Source organism: Anastrepha obliqua, chromosome 5, assembly GCF_027943255.1.
Source record: "Anastrepha obliqua isolate idAnaObli1 chromosome 5, idAnaObli1_1.0, whole genome shotgun sequence".
NCBI classification, from domain to species: domain Eukaryota; kingdom Metazoa; phylum Arthropoda; class Insecta; order Diptera; family Tephritidae; genus Anastrepha; species Anastrepha obliqua.
Genome location: NC_072896.1, coordinates 32,141,303 through 32,160,810, shown reverse-complemented (window position 1 = coordinate 32,160,810; position 19,508 = coordinate 32,141,303). Strand labels below are relative to the sequence as shown.

The window sequence follows — 19,508 nt, the reverse complement described above, 5'->3', positions numbered from 1 at the left end:
TTCAGAAATCTTCTCGGAGACGATTAAAATGCGGAAGGGTAGCAAACCTTATGGAGAGAAAATAACGATTATATTGTAAAATGCTTTTCTTAAAACAAGTTAAATTATCAAATGAAAATTGATTACTAAGTTAAAAAATGCTGTCATTATGTCATAATCCAAAATATATTTTTTTGCTGTTAACAGATGCCTCTTTATTTTTAGTTTTGTTGAAATCTTTAAAACACTTATTCGAGATTTGAATTTTTGAGTTAAAACCTTCTTCATGGAAACGAGCAATATGCACCTTTCTTTATTCATACAAACACATACATATACTTATATATATGTGTTATTTAACCTACACATCCATTGCTTGCTTTTGCTGCACAACTAAGTCGTCATTGGCATTGGTTTCACTTTTGCTTATTCTCCTAATCTGTGCCTGCGCTTGTGTGTGTGTGCGTGTGTGCGTTCACTTCGCGTTTGACTTCATGCATGTCCTTTACGGTTTTACGCAGCTTAGCAAATTGTATTTATCAATTAATTCGTTTATTGAATTCATCTGTCAATTTAATTTATTGATTTATTTTTCGTAGGCACAAATTTCCTTTCTGCTCAGCACTCGCTGCGATATTTTTGCTAATTTTTACAGACTTTGACCGATTGTCATTAGGGCGTTGATCAGTGAGCGCTGATTGATTAGTGGACGTGGAAAATGATTACTCATGGAGGTTCCGCATATAGACTTTTATTTGGATTATACCGACTTAAAAATGTAATATTTTGCCGTTTTGCTTCAAAAATTGAAAATTGTTGAAATATTTACTGCTGTAGTCTTAGAATGGAGGGGCGCATCATTTTACAGGATCGCTTCAAAACTGCAAGTACCGATCAGGAGAAATTTATAAGAAATCTTGGTAATAAAATTCATATTCTGGATATTAATACTTTCATTGATAAAAATTGGATCTTCTACACAGCTTTCCCATCTATACGCATGTAGAACTTATATGCACCACATTCTTCTATTTTTATGATATAACTGATCTCTTGATTTTAGTGTTGCAAATTTTAACTCTCCAAGTTCAAAAACTCCTGGAATGGACGGGCAATCGGATTTTTCTTTCCAGGAGCATCTCGGTGTGTTTTGAAGCTCAATTTCGTTTTTCACCATAGCATAAGTCCAAACCTCAAGGATGATAGATTAACCGGTTTTCTATTTAGCTATGATGAAAAAAAAAATTGGGCTGCCACGTCAATTGGGATATTCGCCAGCCGAACTCTGAACGAACATTTCACACATACCTATTCACACATTCGTCCAATCAGTCGTTGTTCAGACGGCAACGAAGTGTCATTCGTGGATTTTTTTTTGTATAACACTAACGCAAGCTAAATTTTGATAAAAACACATCCCAAGTGTTGGCAGCCTATCAGCTGATTCTATCCAAATTTGCTCAGAGCCGAATAAAGGTATGTTAAAGAGTACACCCCTAAATATCTTTTCACCATGACCAAACCTAGTATTCTATCATTCTTGCCTAACGAATACCTACACTATGCGTTGTTTTTTTTTTTTTTCTTTAAAGAAAACTCGAACATTTTCAAGAGGTGTAGAAATGTGTTGTGCTACCTTCGCACCTAACTTCTTTTTCAATTCGAGGACTCCACATTTTAGTTTTCAACAGGGTCCGGCACTCGAAGTGTAACCAATTATGAAGCCCATAAACTTAGTTTGAAAAATTACTTTTATTCAATTCAAATTAGAAAATGTGTGAAAGTAATACAAAATTAGGAAGCAATTTACTTTTGCTCGTCATGACCACCTTTTGCCTTGGCTATAGCCTTGAGATGGTCCAGAAACGAATCGCAAGCTGCCCGAATGTGAATTGCGAGTTTTTGGGCTCACTCACGGACAATGACTTTTTTCAGCGCCTCGTGAGCGTTGAATCTTTTAGTTCGGACTTTCATCACCAAGATGGTTCAAAGAAAATAATCCATCGGACTCGCGTCTAGTGAATTTGACAGCCTTTATTTGGACGTTATGAAGTTCGGAACGTTGTTTTTTAGCCATTCTTGGTTCACTCGAGCTTTGTGAGACGGTGCTGAAACGTCCATGGTCTGCCACCGAAATGTTTGTCCGCCCACGGCTTCAAAGCAACCTCCAGAATACTTTCCCGATAATATTTCGCAATTACCTTGACACCAGGCTCGATGCAAACGATTGGAGAGCGCCCATCTGCGGTTACAGCGGCGCAAACCTCGGGCGGGTGCTGCCTCATGGTGGCCAATCGATGACTCAAATTTTCGTATGAATAGTCGGACAAATAAACCCCATCGTTTTGGGAGTTTACAAATCGCTCAATTTGAAAAATTTTCTCGTCAGAAAACACAATGTTTGGAAATTGACCGTTTTCAGCCAAGCGAAGCAACTCCTTCGCTCTCTCAAGTCGGACTTGTGGCAGCTTTAGTGTTAGATCATGGGCCTTTTGGATCTTGCAAGGCTTGACTTTGAGATAATTTTTCAGTATGCGGCGGCTGCTACGGTCAGATATTTTCAGTTCTTTCGCCATTTGCTTGGCACTTTGTCGGGGATTTCGCTCAAGTCGCTTCTTCACTATTTGAACCATTTCACGCGATGTTGCAATCTTCTGGTGACCACCTCCATGACGTTTCACGATGCTACCAGTATCATTGTGACGAGTAATGTTGCGATAAAGAAAAACTTTATTTAATTTAAGGTGCTCGAGCTCACGAACAATCTCTGGTTATGATTTTCCAGCAAAATATAATACAATACCACTATTGCGTTTGAAATCCATTACTGATTTTCTTTTTTCGCATTTACTCTCGGCTTAAATGCTTGCACAAACTTGTTAACAATACTCTGGACTGTCTTTTAATCAACTAACAGACAGCTGACGCACGGGGCGGTCTGAAGTTGATTACGCTTCGAGTGCCGGACCCTATATATGAAATATTATAATAAACTAAAAAAAAAAAATACCAGTCTAACGGTTAGACTTGATAGAAGTGAAACCTTCCGTAAAACAAACTGAGAGAGAATAAGGCGAAAGCAACATTAGGAGCGGGATAATTATAGGTTCATTATAATATTGCTATAAAGTTCATTTTTTATTTTCTTCATTTTATCATTATTCATCCTCAATGTTTTCAATTTCAACAAATGATACGAGTGGCTTATGATAGATAAAATATGATACAAATGCTTTGGTTTCGATGTTGTCAAAAAAAAATACCCAAACGGACCGAAGAAACAGACTTACAAATTTCTTCCATTTTCGTCTACTTGTATTCATATAAAAATTTATGTCTCTTCCCACCAAAGCTAAATGTATTAGTATATTTCTTCTTGTATTTATTCAAGGCCGAAATCCCAGCGGTACTGCAATACCGGGCCAACCCGTGGCAGAGGTGGAGAGCAAGCCCCTAAAACACTCCGCCCATTTCCAAAAATCAGTTTAACATTTGTTGTCCTCCGATGGAGGATCTATCAGATGTTAAGCTGATAACCACACTACCTAGTCAATAGATTTTCTAATAAACCTTTTGAGAATTACACTCTCACAAAAATTAATGTACGAAATGTTTATACCGATTCACTTAAACTGACTTTCGGTATCTAAACCAAAAAACTGTTTTCAATAAATAATCAGAAATGTCCTACAATGCAAATTTCAAAAAAAAAAAAAAATCCATTTTCGTCTACATGTATTCATATAAAAATTTATGGCTCTTCCCACCAAAGCTAAATGTATTAGTATATTTCTTCTTGTATTTATTCAAGGCTGAAATCCCGGCGGTACTGCAATACCGGGTCAACCCGTGGCAGAGGTGGAGCAAGCCCTTAAAACACTCCGCCCATTTCCAAAAATCAGTTTAACATTTGTTGTCCTCCGATGGAGGATCTATCAGATGTTAAGCTGATAACCACACTACCTAGTCAATACATTTTAAATAATAAACCTAATAAACCTTTTGAGAATTACACGCTCACAAAAATTACACAGGCCAACAACCAAAAAACTTTTTCGATAATTTTAACTAAGGTTTTAAGGTTTTTTTTATGCTGAAAACGAATATGACCTTGAAAATGCTCCAGCACGTCAGGATTTTTGGTAATTTGAGGTTAAAAAGTCAAAAAATGCAGATTTTGGCCATTTTTTAAATTTTTTTTTGGCAAGGTAAAGTTTTCTTTTAATTTTCCACAACGGCATCGCAAAGTACTAGTCTTCAGCTTTAAAATCCATTTTTAAAAATATTTTTGCGATTAATATAAAAAAAGTTATACTATTTTGAATTCGCCCTTTACAGGGGCGTTAGAGAGTTAGAAAGGTTGAATTTGCATATCTAAAAGTCTCCAATTCAAAATAAAATAACTTGTTTTATATTAATCGTAAAAATATTTTTAAAAATGGATTTTAAAGCTGAAGACTAGTACTTTGCGATGCCGTTGTGGAAAATTAAAAGAAAACTTTACCTTGCCCAAAAAAAAATTAAAAAATGGCCAAAATCTGCATTTTTTGACTTTTTAACCTCAAATTGCCAAAAATCCTGACGTGCTGGAGCATTTTCAAGGTCATATTCGTTGTCAGCATAAAAAAATCTTGAAGAAACACCCATAGCCGTTTTAAAAGCTGTAAAAAAGCGAGATTTTGTTGGCCTGTGTTATTTATATCAACATATAATATAACGCTTCGTAACTAAATAACTTTTAGGCCAGCGACGACAGTATGGCGCGGTAGCCGAGCGACTAGCAATGTGAGCTTCCGATCCAAAATCCTTGGTTCGAATCACAAGAAAAAATAAAAGTTATTTTTATTTAGTTCGTCGCTACTTTTATATCAACATATAATATAACGCTTCGTAGCCAAGTTGGTCGCTTTGTTCGTTTCACTTTTCCTCAAATCACTCCCAACGATTCTAAAGAAGTTTTCACTTCAAAAATATTGTTTTATTTAAGTATGCTTGTATGAAAATAATGGGTACAACTGTTTGCTGTAAAACAAGCCGCGTGGTATGTACGTATTAAAAATTGCCCACCAGAAATTAATTAAATGAAAATAAAAGCAAACAATTTTTGCAGCATCAGCAGCATTGAAGAAAAGGACAAAAGTGAGTTAAGGGCGAAAGAGGCGCAACAGCTCCCAAAAGGGAATACAATGCGCACAAATGTGTGCATGAGAGGCTTTAAATGTATATGTATATGTATGCATGCGCATGAATGTATTTTAGATAAATGTGTACGTATATTTATTTTTATGCAAGCGCTGCGTGCCTGCCCCATCTACCGCTCGTAGACTCGTACAAATTGGCAGGGGGTGTTAAATTGATTCGATTTGCGCAGCTGCGTCGTTGCATAGATAATAATAAGTGCGTCATAGCAATAGTAACGATAGTAGAGAACATCAATACAGCAGTAAGTGCAAAAACAACACCAACGGCAATGCCACTGCGCTGGCATCACTGATGCCGTTTCCGCTTGAAGCTGAAGGTGATGGTCGTGATGGTGGTTATGATGGTCAATGCTAATGGCACATAATTCTGTGCCTGGCAACGCTTGGTGGTGGTTTCACAGAGCTGGCTGATACTGATTTTTCCTGCCGAACGCGCATGCCTTCGTGAATATCCTTGCACACACATACATACATACCTGTAGTACTTCAATCAATCTATACCTGCTAGCCGATATTCAATAAACGCTTTTGTCTACAACATACGAACTGAAATGTCGCCGAAACCGCCACATAATCAATATGTTTGTGTCTGCGATTTGACATGTGTGCCACTAATTGTTTGGTCAGCATTCAAAAACTTGTTGTTGCCTTCACCACCCAGTCTAGCGGTAAATAAATATTATAAATTTGTATTAATATTGTTGTTGTTATTGTACCCGTGAGCACATGCATTCTATATATTTGGCTGTGGACCAACACACATAGGGGCGCTTGTGAGCGAGGGTGTGTGCGTACGCGTGGCTTCGAGGGTCTCACATTCGCGGCTGTGCTTGTGAATGAATGGTCTTTAATGTGATTTTCGTTGTGGCTGCAGTGGCATTTGATTTATAGCTGTGTTGTGGCATTGAAAGTCGACGTGGTTCTCTTTACACCTACCCTGCAGAGAGATTTGCGAACTGTAGTACATGAAAGAAGTATGTTCCGTTTGTTTCAGAAAGATGTGGATCAAGGGTTCATTTAACAACGTACACACAAGCTCCATTACTGAGGCTCTTAATACGTTAGGCACGGTTAGTAGTAGTCAACATTATACTTTCCATGTTCGACCGAAAGGGAAATAAAGCAGTGGTGTATGGGCATGACATAGTGATTCTAGTTTCAGGAATGTTTCCAACAATAACCAGCGAGTTTATGGAAGGAGCTTTGGGATTACTCAGCAATTGGGCCACAGACTATGTTTTAAGGGTAAATCCGAATATAACAGAATTGATGCTATTCACTAAGAAAACCAAGATACCAGACTTTGATCTCCCAAAATTACACGGAGTTAGTCTCACGCTAGCCCAACAAGCAAAATACTACTTGATCCCAAACTCAGCTGGAAGCCCAGTGTAGAATACAGGGTGAAGAAAGCTAATATAGCACTTTACACGTGTATAAGAATGTAAGGTAAAATATGGGGTCTTCAGCAATTGTAAGACCGATAGTAACACATGTCGCACTAGTCTGGTGGCCCGCTATCGAGAAGAACTACAACCAAACTAAGCTTAACAAGATATAAACATCGGCATGTATCTATCAAATCAGACTTCACAATCCCCGACCTCAACTTCAAGAAAGACTTTACGTTACGTTTTTCACCGAGAACCGAATGGAGGAAAGGGAAAGTGATTGGTAGATTCGATATCGAAATCTACACTGACGATTCTACGATGAACTGTGGTGTGGAAGCTGGCCTCTATTCGAAACCGCTTGACTTATCCGAATAAATTCGGCTTCTCGACTATGCCACCGTGTTCCAGGCAGAACTATTAGCAATTAGGAAAGTTTGCAAATCACTGAAACACTACAAAGAAATTAGTGCAAGAGTTATCTTTAGTATTTGTCAGACGGCCAAGCAGCTATCAAAGCCTTAGATGCCAATTAAATTTCATCCAAACTAGTTTCACAGTGTAGAGAGGAACTAGTATTGCTTGGTCATTGGCTTCAAATTTCTCTGATATGAGTTCCCAAACACAGAAATATGGAGGGTAATGAGAAAGCAAATGAGCTTGCAAGAAAATGTTCGGCACTAGACATAGCAGAGGCGGTGGCAGTTGCTAGCCACGGGCTAGGCCGTCATTAGAAGAAAAAGCTGAAGAGAGACGACATTCGATAGGAGAAAGACAAAGCAGATGAAATTCGTCAACTAATGGACGCTAGACTCATAGGCTTATCTCAAATATTACCCATTGTTTTCTGAAGCACCTGCAAAGTGCGAAACACGTATTCTTGAAGCACTTCTGGGTGGACAGCTGTGCCCGGAAAATCTAATCACCAAGATGATCGCATAAAATACTTGCTGGAATGCAGCAAAACATTTTGCAGCAATGATAGGGTATATCTGCAACGGGCAGAGTGGCAACGCAATATGCAGCGAAGAAATCAACAGCAGCTTTTGACTGGAGGTGGACTGCCCACGGACTGACGACAAACCACAAACGTCTGAGCCTAGTGCTCTCGACGGTATCAGACTACAACATGTTGGTAATACTTACGACACCTTTTCCGGTGTTCCATTTGTTGCGGTACCACTTATAAAGTGGCAGCAATGGCTACTATCGATAGCATATAACCTCCATACGCCCATGCGAGAGGAACCTGGAAGGCACCTTTGATGATGTTTCTGACATTTTGATTTTAACCTCCTGCAAAAAACAAAAAGTAACTAGCAACTGCCAACACAATGGAAACATCCACTGCATCATGCTACTATGCTTTAGCCAAAAGAAGAGAAAAACATGGCCGTCGAACAAAATCCAGAGGACGAATTACCAGTTAGGATGCTCTCGCGCTCTAACATTTCACGTATTTTCGCAACCCTTACAGGTCAATGGAAGGTAGGGGATCATGCAGCCAAACTTAACTTTCTTTTCAATGACATCTGCAGTAGCTGTCAGGCCGAGAGGATAAAAGAAGGTCTTTTCCAGGTCTAGCCAGAACAAAACTTCGATCTTTCGGTAAATCTTTCCGACAGTAAATTAATGAAACAGGGATACAAAATTTACTGTTATATCTGGATCTCACAAAATGCATATGACTTAAACAAAAAACAAAACACATCACATCAGTGGTAATAAAATGCTCAACCACTTCAACAACAACGGAAAAACAGATTTCTGCTTCAAATGTGCAGAATGAAAAAAGCTTTGATTAGCAGGTAGAGAAAATCATAGTGAGGAACTCGACAGTCCATACCCACTAATTTAAGACTCTAAGCAGGCTTGTTCAGTAGTTGGCAAGAATCTTTTGTTAGTTTGACTAAATAAATAAATAAATAAATACCTAATTGAATAAATATGAAATATGAAATATTATATCTATGCTCAAATTTTCCGGCAGGGCATGCACTTTAATTTGTATGTGTGCATGAGCAATTGATTTTTGTTATTGTTAATACAAACATATGCTTGTTCTTACTTTTCGCCTCAGACACTGCTGCTGTTGTTGTTGTGAAATTAAAAGCATTTATCCAATGCGGCTAACAATTAATTTTCATTTTGTTGTTGCCGCTGACAATCTACAACTGCTTGTCGCTGACAAATCGCTAAGTAAATGATTAACGCTTGGTTGCATGCACTCACATACATACACAAATAATATTTATCTACTTTAAGCAGGCATCTTATGCAATTACATCTATCCAATGCACATATAGATATTATACACACACACACACAGTACGTGGTTATGACTACTTAAATATGAGCCTTTGTATGTATATTTATTGATTTGCTAATTTCTAATAAATTCAATTGAATCTCAGTTGAGGAAGTAGCTGAAATATAATATCAAAGGAAATCAAAATTGGTTAAGAGAATTATCAGAGTTTCTTGAATCCTTTTCCACATTACTTCGGCTTCTCTCTCGATCACTTTTGACAGTTTTAATCTATTTGTTTCCTTTATCTAATCTAACAGTGTATAGGTGTGTGTTATAGTACTGAGCGCCTTCCAACATAACGAAATACGAACGCTTGATATTATACAATCGTTAAGTAAAATTACTGGACTCAATTCGCTTTGCTTCGTCAACACTATTACACTTCTAGACCTTTTCTACGTGTTAACTTTTCTGTACGCCTTACGCAGCATCTACTCCCCTATTGAATGCTTTCAAATTCTTTAAACGTCACTGATAAAAAAACAGGCACTTAATTTCTACAGTTAAAAATGAAGTGAATTTCGAACTATTCTAGCCAAAGATCTCAATTTTTCCGCGAAGGTTCGTACGGCGGAATTAAATGTATTAACGAAATTACGTCCAAGACCATCATTACTCAAAATTCGTCTCTCCTATGGAATGCGCCATGAATCAATTACTTGTATTTTTTATTTTTGTTTTGTTCAACGCCGTTTGATTCGTTGATAGTTATATAGGAGTGATAACGAGATGTGTTCAAAAAATAAGGTGAATTTTTAAAGTTCGCGGGTTATGTAAAGGGTGGTTAAATTTCAAATTTGTTTGACAATTTTCAATTTCGCACTAAATCAATTTGAACTGTGGAAAGATACACAATCGAGCAATGCGTTGAAATGCCCGTGAAAACGGGCGTTCAAATACAAATGCATATCGCGCACTTCGTGATTTTTTCGGTCAATTTAATAGTCCAAATGTGCGTACAATCAGAAAAATTGTGCAAAAGTTTGAGTCTGTGAAGATGCGAAAACCCCAGTGCATGCTTGTACAGCTCGTACTGCAGAAAATATTGCTGCTGTTCGCGATAGTGCGGTTGAAGAGCCGTCCACCTCAACTCGTCCTCGTGCCCAACAATTGCACCTCTCACGCTCCGCTCGTCGTTGATGAACATTATGCATAAAGACTTGCATTTACACGCTTACAAGGTGCAATTGACTCAAGAACCAAAGCTTCTTGACCATTTCAAGCATCGTCAATGGTCAGAATGGTGGCAGGAAATGGCAACAGTGAATGACCAATTTTCGAAGAAAATCATCTTCAGTGATGAGGCACATTTTCACCTCAGTGGATTCGTCAATAAGCAGAATTGCCGTATTTGGGCGAATGATAATCCAAGAGTGATTGGCGAAAAACCAATGCACCCACAAAGAGTGACTGTTTGGTCCGGTTTATGGGCCGACGGCATCATTGGGCCGTATTTTTTCCAAAATGAGGCCGGTCAGGCAGTTATTGTGAATAGTTTTCGCTATCGAGAGATGATAACGAACTTTCTATGGCCCGAATTGGAAGATATGGATGTGGGCGATATGTGGTTTCAACAGGGCGGTGCCACTTGTCACACAGCTAACGAAACAATGGCTCTTTTGCACGAAAAATTTGATGGCCGAATAATCTCACGTCGCGGCAATGTCAATTGGCCGCCAAGATCATGTGATTTGACACCGTTGGACTTATTCAATTCAATAGCTAAAGGATGAGATAATTCAGCACATTAACGGAATAGAACCTCAATTATGCCTCAGCGTCATCGAAAATTTAGACCATCGGATGGAGGTGTGTCGTTGAGGCCGCGGTGGTCCCTTGGCCGATATTTTATTCCATACGTAATTGGGCGATACCAATATTATCATAATAAAGAGAAATGATAATAGTTTCTTAAAAAAATTGTGTTTTATTCAAAATCAACATCGGCCCTTGAAACTTAACCATCCTTTACATTCGACTTTCGGTGATTGCTTTCTTTTTATGTTGGTACACTCGTCTCCAAGATATTTTCACGGTTTAAGCAATATTGCATCTTTAGTTCGTTTGTGAGATGCATAAATAAGACAAGTGTTTTGCGTGTTCGGCGATTTTCTGCTATCGAAAAAATGGATCAAAGCAGTTGCATCAAATTTTGTGTAAAAATTGGAATGTTGACAGTGGCAAACGGTGAGAGGACTCTGAGTCAAAAAAATGTTTAGAAGTGGGATAAGCTTTTCACAGAAGGTCGATAAGAAGTGAATGACGACGCTCACTCTGGACGCTCCAGCACATCAACAACCAATGAAAATATTGAGGAAGAGAAGAAAATTGTCCAAAAAACAACGTCACATGAACATCGCTTAGGAATTGTTGAATAACGTCAACGATGATCCAGATTTGCCTAAAAGGGTCATAACTGGTGACGAATTATGGGTATAGGAGGATGGTTATGAAATCGAAACTAAAGTCAAATCCTCCCAATAGAAGAGGCCAGGGGAGCCAAGAATCGATAGCAGAAAATCGCCAAATACGCAAAACAGTTTTCTTGCCTATCTCAAACAAACTAAAGATGCTATATTGCCAAAACCGTGAACATATCTTCGAGACGAGTGTACCAACATAAAAAAATAATAATCGCCAAACGACGAATGTACGTAGCCAACGAAATTCACCTTATTTTTTGAGTGAACCTCTTACATATACACTTAACTTGTAAGCAATGAATAATTTACGAAGTGTCTACGCGAATAGGCGACATGCTTTTTGGTCTGCTTATAGCAAATATTATCCACGTACTTATGTATGTATGGATTCAATTAATAATATTCTAAGAGCTGCATGAATTGTAACCGGCAACAAATCAACTAAGTATGAAGCAAATTTGTAGTTGGATTGTAGCTGGTATTAAATCAAATTTAATTAAATCGCATTTACTGGACGTTTATTGGTTGTCGTTGCAATCTAATGGTGGTGTTAGTGAGAGCTTAGTAATATAATGTAATAATATAATATTTTATCTAAATGAGTAGTAAGGGGCATTGGATTAAAAAAAGTTTTAGTATGAAATTATCATATCTGTCTGCTCAAAACGCTATTAGATGTAACGTAACTATTTGAGGTTCTACATATATGCAGTTATGTTTGTATATTCATTAACATATTTAGAACTGGAAATGGGAGTGATAACGGCAATGGTGTTTGTAATCGAAATGGTAATGGTAATAGTAACATATGGGGCGGTAACAGTCAGTAGTAGTAATGGTAAAGACAGTCATTAGTAGTAATGGTATGGTGTCAGAAGTACTAATGTGGATGGTGCCGGTAATGCAAGTGATGTCAAAGTCAATGGTAATGCTATTTGTAAGGGTGATTTTCATTGGAATGGTAATAATTGTGGTACCATTTTATGTCAATACCATGACAAAAGTAATAATAATAGTATTAGCAATAGCAATGCTCGTGATAATGAATACAGTCATAGTATTTTTAATGGTAATGGTAAAGGTAATGGTAATGGTAATGGTACTGGTATTGACAATAGTAATGGTAGATGGAATATAGCGATATTTTTGGATCCAGTAAGGCAAGTGACGGTATCCAGTAATGCAATGCTAATAGTAATAGCAACTGTAATAGTAATGGCAATGGTAATGCTAATGGTAATGGTAATGGTAATAGTAATATTATAGTAACGGTAATCGTAATGCTAATGATAATAATAATAGTATGAGTATTTGTAATGACCAGTTGTGGTGGTTATAGTTTAGTAATGGTAATGGTTGTTTTAATGAGAGTTGTAATGTTATTGTATTCATAATGACAAGAGTCAGTAATCCATATAATAATCAGATCAATGGTTTTCTAATTATATCATACATATAATACCATTACCATTCGTAATTGAACCGTAATGGTAATAGTATTGATAGCGATAATATAAAGTAATTCTAATGGAGTTAGTGTTTTAAGTGATGTTAATGGTATTAGTAATGGCACCAGGAATGCAAATGAGAGAGATTGTAATGGTGATTGATTTGGTAACTTTAATGAGAAAAGTAAAAGTAGTAGTAAGAGTAGTGGTAAAGGTAATTCAAATAGTAATAGTAACAGTAACAGAAGCGGAAATGGTATTGATAATATTAATGATAGTAAGGATGGTAGCAGCAATGTACAGGAATATTAATAGCTAAAATGGTAATGGTGCAGTAATACAAATAATAACACAGACCGCCAACATTTGGTCATACTTCCGAACCAAAAGTCTAACTATATTTTACGCGCTAAATTTTAAGTATCGAGTGTCCGCAATATCTTGTCTTAACATGAAAAAACACACGATTTTTAACTATGTATATTTGGGGTTGTGTAACGTCTTGAGATATATGTTTAAAGGTGATATCGTTGTAATCTATCTAAGCAAAGGCCTAAAAAGCTTGATAGACACTTCTTGAAGTCCATTATTATTAAGGTTCTTATGATCTATAGCGAAAAAATCGATTTTAGGGAACAGAGTTAAGTGTAAATATCTTTGTGGCATCACAAAGTCTCTGGCGATAAATATATCTCACTATGGACGATCGCAGTTGTATTGAAAATACTCTCTCGTGGCAGCTCTTTGAAGAAAGATGGTTGAGGTAGGCATATCTTAGCTTTATTTTTTTAGCTGTTGCACCTTGTTAGACTAAGATTCAACTATTTCAGTTCGTTCTTCTAACTACGTGACCCTTCTGAGGATCTATGACAGGTGGGTATTAACTGTCTGAGGAATTTTCTTATCGGCTTGCAGCGGTGATCTAACTATTTTATTTTTATTTTTTTTTACCTTAATTTTTGTATTTTATTTTACTTTATTTAATTAAGTTTTTTTTCCTGGTAATCTCACTATTTTGTTTTATTTTACTTTATTTTTTTGTATTTTATTTCACTTTATTGATTAAGTTTTTTATATTTTATTTACACGTTTTTTGTTAACTTTTTCACTTTTCTTCTTCACTTCTTATTTAAATTTAATTAAATTTACTTTTTTATGCTATGATTTTTTTTTTAATTTAACTTTTTTGTTATTTGAAATGTTTTTATATTTGGTTCTATGCAAATTTTATTTCATTTTTGGTTTTTGTTTTTCTGTACTTCTTCAAAGTTATTTTTAATTTCTATTTATTTTTACTTATTTATGTCTTTTTTTTAATTCATTTATTTCTCTAGGTTTTAATTTATTTTATTTTATTTTAATTCACTTTTTTATTTAGCCTTTTTTGTTACATTTATATTTTTTTAATTTATTTTATTTGTTTATTGTATCTATTGTTATTTTATTTTATTTCACCTCATTTTAGTTACCGTTTTTTACCATAATTTGAATGGCGAGATGAAAAGACAGCCAGGATTCTAATTTGCTTTAGTTATTTCTTGCATTTTATTTTTTATATTATTTTTATTTTATTTTACTTTATGTTTTATTTATTATTTTTTTCATTTAATTTAATTTCATTTCCCATATATTTTCTAATTTTTTTACATAATTGTTTTTAATTTGTTTTATTTTAGTTTACATTTTACCTTACTTTTCATATTTAATTTTGTTTGATTTGTTATTTGATTTTATTTATTTTTTTCTTCATTAATTTTGAGTAATTTTTTTTGTCTTTTTCGTTTTCACTTATCTTGTTTCTACTGATTTTACCTAATTTTATTCAGATTTTTATCTAATTTTTTAATTTTTCTTTATTTATCTTCTTTCGTTATATTCATTTTGTTGTAATTCATTTCGTTTTATTCCAGTTTACTTTTTGGGAATTAACTTACTTTTTTATTTAATTTATTTAATTTTTTTCATTGCATATATCTTTATTTGATTTTATTTTACTTAATTTAATTTTTTCTTAATTATTTTGTTAAATGGTATTTTTTTACTTCATTATTCTTTATTTTTTATCTACCTTATTTCGTTTTATTAAAATTTTTTTTTCAAATACTATTACTTTTTATATAAAGTTTTTTTTTTAATTAATCTAATTTTTTATTATATCTGTGTTTATTTCATATTATTTTTTTTGTTTTCTTTTAATTTTAAATTTAATTTTTTTAACTTAATTTTCTTTTATTTTCGTTTTCTATTTTTATTAAACTTTCTTGATTTAATTTTATTTTTTGCCTCTTAATTTTATATTTTTTATAGTTTTTCCTATTTTTTATTTATTTTATTTCATTGTTTTAATTTTGTTTTTGCTGAATTTACTTTATTTTATCTTAATTTCAGTTCCTTTTTTATACCCCAACCTTGTATCTAGTGGCAGCGCAGGCAGCTTGTGCTCCTGAAATGTACATATGTATGTATGTAGATGTACTTAAATTTTTTGGGAAAGCCACCAAACCTAATCTAACTTATTCCAAAGTTCGACGGAACGAAGCAATAGCCACACGACAGAGCCGTGAAGTGAAAAGCGTATCGTTCCTAAAATAACTAGTTGTGGACTAGTGATTCATACTACTTTTAGACTAGTCCTAAATATAGTTGATATCGTTCTTGTTTTATGAATAAAAAGAACTCTGCTTAAACCTCTCCTCGTACTACTTTGCTTAATGTTCAACATTTCGACATACCAGTGGAGCTGCCAGTGAGACGATGATGAAAATAATGAAGGGATTGACTTTCAATTTTTCCCCCTACTTAAGAACAACCACAAATGTCTATTTGAGTTGTATACAAAAAGGAGTAAAAAGGAGTTTTCTTAAGAAATTTCATATGGAAGTTGGAAGGCATTGAAATGTTGACAGCCAGCGAAGAAGAGGAAGAAATCGGAAGATGAGGAAAATACTCCCAAAGGTAATGTGATATTTGCTTTTTCTTTTTTGACTTGTCATGCTGCTCGAATACATATCTACACATGTACATACGTTCACTAGAAGCATGCAAGATGCCACAATAAACGATTGTATTCATACTTGCACTTGCCGCATGCATTTTTCACGCTTACTTTTGTCTGGCATACCGCGCGCCCCCGCATTAAATGCCGCAGTCGTTTGCCTCCTGCCGACTGCCGCCTGATGCCTTTTCGGTGCGTTAATTACGCGTTAAGCTGTCAAATGACATGGGTACGTGCGGCAGGCAGCGACGACGTTTATCGCAACGCCGCATCTATGCACATAAGAGTAAAATAAACAGCAACAACAAGGCAGTCAACAAAATGTTGCATATGCTTGCAAGTAGGAGTCTTGAAAATGTCAAAGTTGCGTGAGATAGAAGCGATATGGGGGACAATTATTTGACAGCAACAACAACAGCAATAGCAGTAGTAAGCGCAAAGTCAACTCTTTACATAAAAAGCACAAAATAATCCGCACAACAACAATAACAACCACAAATAGGTGCAATTTCAGCGTACAACTACTTATCTGCCTACCTGTGCGCAGGTTTCTACCAAATATTTGTATGTATGCGTGTATGTGTGTATGCTTTGACAGTTGAGTGGAAACACACGCTTTCACACGTTCACGCTCACTCTCCACTGCCAACCACTCACGCGCCTGTCATTTGCATAGTTTTCTGTCAATTTGTTGCATTTTTAATCGGCTGTCAACAGCGCAACTAAGTGTGATGTACATAAATCTTGTTGTTGTTGTGTGTGTTGATGTTGCCGTTGTCCGGAAAAGGGGCGCAAATTATTGACAGTTGATTTACAAGTCAAATTTGACAAACTTCGAACTCATTTCCTGCATTCTTTTCCATTTCACTTTTTGTCACGTTTTTTGATTGTTTTCATTTGCCTTTTAATTGTGGAAACTCGAGTACCTGAATGGAGTTTTTTTTAGTATTCGTGGAGAAATGCGTTCAATAACCCTTGCCCAACATTCTGTCAGAATAATGTGGGAATGTGGTGAATGTGAGATATCCATGCACATAAATAACACAGTTCGACAGTATTTGACTTTTGCTAATGCACATAGGAAATTCTTAAAAATTTGAAAAAAAAAACGGATGTAAAATGGAGCTGTAAAAGTAAAATAAAATTCTGCATCATACATATAGTAGAAGTGTTTTCCACTATCAAGAGAGCAGTCAATGGAGCTGTTTACGAGTGAAATACCCATGAGCAAAATAAATATTTATTTTGACAACGAAGCGGTAGTCAGAACTCAGAGTCAGGCCCACTGTAGGTGCATTAGAAACTAGTTGAGAAAAGCAAAGTATCCCTTTCCTTCGCATTCGAACACTTCGCAATAAAGCTTATATGGGTGAGAGAGCACAGTGCACGGAAACTGAGGGCCCGTTGAGCTTTTAAGCCAGGCCATATTTCAGGTGGTTATTCAGCACATATCGAAGGTGATAGTCTATACCCTTCTACCTCCAGCCTGTTCTTTCCCCAGTGCACCTAGAGTCATCCCAGCGGAGAGCTAATTTTCACAGGACTCTCTTGTGGACAACTTCCGACTACCAAGCTCGTTCGCCATGGACAGAAATAGGTGGTAATCACTTGGTGCGAGATATATACGGTGGATGCAAAAGAACCTCCCATCCGAGCTCCCGGAGCTTCTGGCGCGTCACCAAAGATGTGTGTGGCCTGGCGTTGTCCTGATGGAAGACAATTCGGCCTCTGTTGATCAAAGATGGCCTCTTCTGCATGAGTGCTGCATTGAAGCGGTCCAGTTGTTGGCAGTACAGGTCCGAATTAAGCGTTTGGCCATAGGGGAGCAGCTCATAGTGGATGATTCCCTGCCAATCCCACCAAACACACAGAAGAACCTTCCTGGTAGTCAATCCAGGCTTGGCCACCGTCTGGGCAGCTTCACCGCTTTTCAACCACGACCGTTTGCGCTTCACGTTGTCGTAAGTGACCCACTTTTCATCGCCAGTCACCATCCGCTTCAAAAACGGGTCGATTTTGTTGCGATTCAGAAGTGATTCGCATGCATCCATACGGGCAAAAATGTTTTCTTGCGTCAAGTCGTGTGGCACCCATACATCGAGCTTCTTTTTGAATCCAAGCTTCTTCAAATGGTTTATAACCCTGCTACTATGCCGGTCTCTTTCGATCAATTCAGCGATTTTATCCCAATTTTCGACGACAGGCCTTCCGGACCGTGGCGCATCTTCGATCACCTCTGCACCAGAACGAAAACGTTGAAACCATCGTTGTGCGGTGGAAATGGAAACTGTATCGGGTCCATAAATTGCACAAATTTTATTGGCAGCATGAGATGCATTTTAGCCTTTATCGTAGTAGTACTGTAAAATATGCCGTATTTTCTCTTTATTTTGCTCCATGTTTGCGACGCTATAACTCACGAACGACTAAAAGCAAACAACAATTAATCAAACACGTGTTAGCACGTGAAAAGAGCTTTCCAAAAAGCTCTAGCGTGAACCGATGTGACGAATACAACTAGAACTACGCGCTTGTAAAGACAAGCTTGCGGAAATACCGCAAGACTTTTTTGACAATATATATATAATTGGCGCGTACACCCTTTTTGGGTATTTGGCCGAGCTCCTCCTCCTATTTGTGGTGTGCGTCTTGATGTTGTTCCACAAGTGGATGGACCTACAGTTTCAAGCCGACTCCGAACGGCAGATATTTTTATGGGGAGCGTTTTAATGGCAGAAATACACTCGGAGGTTTGCCATTGCCTGCCGAGGGCCGACCACTTTTAGAAAAATGTTTTACTTAATTTTGGTGTTTCACCGAGATTCGAACCTACGTTTTCTCTGTGAATTCCGAATGGTAGTCACGCACCAACACATTCGGCTACGGCGGCCAGCGAGTGAAAATTGGCCAGTAGGTTTACTAAGGGAGCTCTGCGGTGTTCAAGGAATCTGCTGGAGCTTATAAGTGCTAGTCTATCTTTGTATCCCTATGCTTCACAATGGAATAAAAGGAAATATATGTATCGTTGAGTTGAGGAGCCTTAGCTGGATATGGGTTAATGGGAATCCGGTCAGACTCAATATAATTGTGAGCTAATGGAGCAGGCAACTACGCCAGAATTGATTTCTGTAAAAACTGTCTTAACACAGAATAAGAACAAACAGTCAGACACCTTTTATGTGAGAGGCTCCGCACTCTTGGTACGGCATTTTTAACTGATGTAGCGGACATAGCACATCTAAAACTAACAAATCTTTGCCTTTATTAAAGCTATCGGATGGTTTAAAAAGGAACCCATATATTGTAAGAATATGTTCTACTGGTATCACAATGGATCTACGACAGGTTTAAGTGTGTCATTGCGACAGCCACCCTACCTATGTACCTACCTACCCAGTAGAGAAGAAGCTGTATTGCGAATGATGAAGTGGAATAATCTGAACACGTTAGATGTTCTGCTCTCGCAAGGCCTAGACTGTTCTATTTTTTGGTTAAAACTGAACTGGGGTACGCCGATGGCTTGGCTACCGTCTAAATGATCTGGCTTAGAGATCGACTGCCATTACTACCTACCTACATAGCTAAAACTGATGGGTTTTAAAATTTGGATATTTTGAGAAATTCCTAATTTATCACCGTTCGTCTTTTGTCCTAATTTCCTCTCTGTCTTCAGTTCCTACTTCGTGTATTCTATTCTTTGTAAACTAACTTGATGTACAGGTTTTGATTAATGAGTAATGAGCCTTATTTTTTTTAAGCT

General features: G+C 36.7%; 1 non-coding gene and 1 pseudogene across 1 annotated transcript; both read right to left on the bottom strand.

Annotated features, from left to right (window-relative positions):
- Positions 1 to 3,361: 3,361 nt before the first annotated feature.
- Positions 3,362 to 3,561, bottom strand: LOC129249543 (U2 spliceosomal RNA). Its single transcript, XR_008582665.1, has one exon. It is a non-coding gene; the product is annotated as a U2 spliceosomal RNA (small nuclear RNA).
- A 220-nt stretch (positions 3,562 to 3,781) lies between these two features.
- Positions 3,782 to 3,965, bottom strand: LOC129249532 (U2 spliceosomal RNA; annotated as a pseudogene).
- Between the last annotated feature and the right edge of the window lie 15,543 nt (positions 3,966 to 19,508).